The sequence below is a fragment of the Heterocephalus glaber genome, unplaced genomic scaffold, assembly GCF_053883595.1.
Source record: "Heterocephalus glaber isolate CG9 unplaced genomic scaffold, H.glaber_assembly_v1.0 deba00001509, whole genome shotgun sequence".
Taxonomy (NCBI): domain Eukaryota; kingdom Metazoa; phylum Chordata; class Mammalia; order Rodentia; family Bathyergidae; genus Heterocephalus; species Heterocephalus glaber.
Window position 1 is genome coordinate 36,744,596 of NW_028258325.1, and position 3,971 is coordinate 36,748,566.

Here is a 3,971-nt window from a genome sequence, read left to right on the forward strand (position 1 = left end):
TCTAAAGTTCCAGAGTAAAGATTTATGTCACAGTTCATTAAGATCTCTGATTGGACCAGTTTTGAGGACAGATGGGCCTTTGAGAATGACTAAATTATTGTCAGCTTAATTAGGTGGGGTTTCTGATTACAGCTGCTGCTCCAGAGGTGTAACTGTAGCAAATCGGTAAAGCAGAAAAGAACAGACAGCTTATAATTTCCTAGTAGGATAAATTTTTATAGTATAATTTGCTTCTCCTTTACATTATAGAAAAATAGTCTAAAGTCGAGATATTCACTATTTTCTGGTCAACAGCTAACAGACTTTCAAGATTTTTCAGAAATTAGAAAGAGCTACAAGCTTTAAGAAATTTGTAAAAAATTGTATGATCAGGACTAGGTCCAAACTACAGAAATAATTCTGTATCACATGAACTTTTACCAAAGACTCTACTGTATATTACAAGGCTGTTAATATTCAGATGTTCAAAGTGACCCAATGAGGAAGTCAGTATGACTCTTCTCTGCCACTCCAGTGCATATTTACTGGACTTATAAATACAGTACTCAGACAGAAAGCATTTCTATGCTAAGTGCTCTGTTTTTATTCATTTGCTCTTTGTTTTACTCCCTCCTCTGGTCCTGAAATTTTTTTTCTAGGATCTGCTGATAATTGGATTCCAGTTAGTGACTGACAATGAGAGACACTGGTGGGAGACTGAAGGTAAAAGAAAAGAAAAGAAAAAAATTTGTCCCCTTTTCTTCCTCCAGTTCATGGGACCATAGAGAAGTAGATTCATCTCTGTAGTTTTAGCATCTCCCAGGTAAGCAGAGTGGTAGCCAATTTCTGGCCAAGTCCCTCCTGGCCTAAAGGTGATAGTGACTAAACTCCTCTTGATTCACTGAAACCTTGTGGAGCCTTCAAGTTCTTCCAATACCTTCATAATAAGTTCCCAGAATTTAACATATAGAAACTATATTGATCACTGTCATGTGGACTTTGCTGTATAAATGGTTTAAGATTGATACTCACCTTCCAGGGCCATAGAGAACAGAGTTTCTGGCTTCGGCTTCTATTGTTCTCATTTCAATGGCTTCTATTTTCTCATCTGTGTATTTCTGTGTTTGAAGCAGCCACAGAATTTTTAGTTTTTCAATTTTCTTTCTAAGCCTTATTTTTCAAATCTTTAAGCAATCTGTGATGTCTTATCTAAGTTTATTTAAACAAAATTCTACTAGAATGAAGGAAAATCAGAGTATTGCTTCATTCAGAAACAACATCCAGGGCCACAGAGGTGCGCTGTTAAGACAACCTATCTAGAAAACAACTCTCCAGTCATCTGAAAAGAGGGCAGATATCTAAAACTTGGCATCCAAGCCAAGGCCTCTCTTTTGCTGGGCAGTGTTCAGCTGACAACTGAATGTGGGCAGCATGGTAGGGCCTGGACACAGCTGTCCAGAGTGAGACATCTTCTGACAGTTTTGAGCTTGAGCTTCCTGTTAGGCTGACCGAGGAGTTCTCAGGGTCACACCAAGCCTGAATCTCTAGCTACTTACTTATTCCTTCTTCCTTGTCTCTTTACACAGGTAGCAGATCTGTGTCACGGTCTAAAGACTGCTCATCTAATCTTGATCCCTTTCCTGCCTATCTTTCACAGGCATTATTCTCAATAAGCCTCTCTTATTTTCTTGTACTTTTAACTCTCTCTTATGATCTGGTTCCCATTAAATCTAACTAGTATGTTCTTTTAAAAAGCTGTAAAGAAACATTAGAGAATCAAAGATTATTGTGTATCCACATTGGTTTGAAAGAAAATGAAAATCCACCTAGTGAAAGAAAGGATTTTTTTCCCCAAAGGCACACAATGATAAAACTTTGATTAATTTTTTACTTGTAGTCACACAGAATGAAAAACCCTTTAAACCACTGAACATTGGGCTCTGATGAACCAATTAGACACTTCAGTAGCAATTTATTAAGGATATGAAATATTTAATTTATCAAAAGCAGTTTTCTGTACCAAAGATTCTGTCTCTGATGTTTCTCTTCTTAACATGCTTTTTTCCCCCTTAAAACATATAACTCCCAAAAAGAAAAGAGAGAGGTTGTAGTAGTACCCATAGTTCCAGCTACACAGGAGGCTGAAGAAATCAGTGCTCTATCACAGTAGTAATTTGATGTCCATGGTGGTGTTTTAAAGTAAAAGTCTTTCTTTAATATTAGAAAAAAATGAAAGAAAGCAATCACAGAGTAAAGAACTGTTAACATTGTATTACTTCTGAGAGAAAGGGGAGATTTAAATAATATTAGCCATACATTTTCTAGAATTTATTTTTCTCTTTCTTGTTATCTCCATTGAAGCAGTAAGGCTCTACTGAATTGATTACCACATGACAGGAAATAGATGTTTTGCACTTTTACTTTCAAGTAATTTCACATGGTAAATGAAAGAGTATATAATCTAGATAAATAATTTGGGAGAAAGAATTTTGAAGAAAAGAAAATTATTTTGTATAGCTAAAGTTAAGCTGATTATTGGTTGGAGGGATCCCAAAGGTCAAAGTGTTGATAGAACCTTATGATTTCTAAGAAAAGTACATGATATTTAGATCTTATAGTAGACATTTGAGGAGATGGTAGAATCCCAAACAAATTATAGGTATAGGAGCAAAGAATTTCTCATACAGGTCATTAAGGAAGTCCCCAGAAAGAAAGAGCCTTGTGGCAGACAAGGCTTGAGACTACTTCCCAATTTTCCACAGGATATGGAATGATTCCCATGTTCTAGTGGAAGAAGCAATTGGAAATGAAGCACCTGTTTCAGGTTCAGAGATGCTGAGGTGACTATGGATTGAGAATAAAATTTGTTAAGATCAAACATAATGTATCATTTTTAGGTAAACAATGAATTCAAAATACTCTAAATATTTTTATCACTTTATCAATTTAAAAATTATTTCATCAATCTGGTAATCTAATTTTAAATTCTAGTTTGATCTCCTTCTACAGACAGTATCAAACAGTTCTCAATAACAAGGAATGCAAATACTGAACAATTATAAATTGTTATATTTTTATGAGAAAGCATAATTTTAAGAAAGTTGACATATCACAATTAGTGATCAAACTACCCAAGTAAAAAGGATGAGCTTTAGATTCTGAAATCTTATTATATATCTATTATTAGTTAATAATTACCTGAATTCAATTCCTTATTTACAAAACTCCTTGTAGAACTATAAGATTAAATTCATAAACACCTCACAGAATTCTTAGCACAAACCTGACTCAAAAACAAAGAAAAAAACCTAGCAAACCACATTCTTTTATGAAATCTGTGTTATCCACCAAAAGAGGCTAGGAAGCATGCTGACAAGAGAATGTTAGCATTAATGGGCTGCCTCCGATGAAGTCACAGCACCAAATTTACCTTGCTGAAATTGTGTTGGCCAACAGCTTGTCCTTAAAAACTTATGAATATTCAAAACCTGATTTTTCAGCACAAGAAAAATTCATCTTCTTCTTAAGTCTAAGCAAAAAAAAAACTTTCAATAAACTAATCTGAAAATAGTGAAAAATTAAGTAGTTAATTTACAGTAATAATAAATTTGAGAAGCCACTATGCTATACCCTCAGAAAATGTATTATCTACCTTAAGAAAACAACCTCATGGGAGCTCAAACAAAGGAATCCTTGTTTTTTACTTGAATCTGCCCCTTTTTACATGGAGTAAAATCAGATAGATCATTATAGTTTTTTTTACATTAACCAGCTCTTTGAACACCAATAGTTAGAGAATAATTCCACAAGCTAACATTTAACTGTATCCAAATCTTGGTTATTCCATTACAAAGACAACCGCAGTCAGTGTCAATAGCTTTTGCTACATAATATATGAAGTAGCAATAATTCATGCATTTCTTTAAGTTTTTTCTTTCAGAGGTGGAATTAATTTTACCACCTTGAAATAAAATTATTTAGAATTTCCCTCT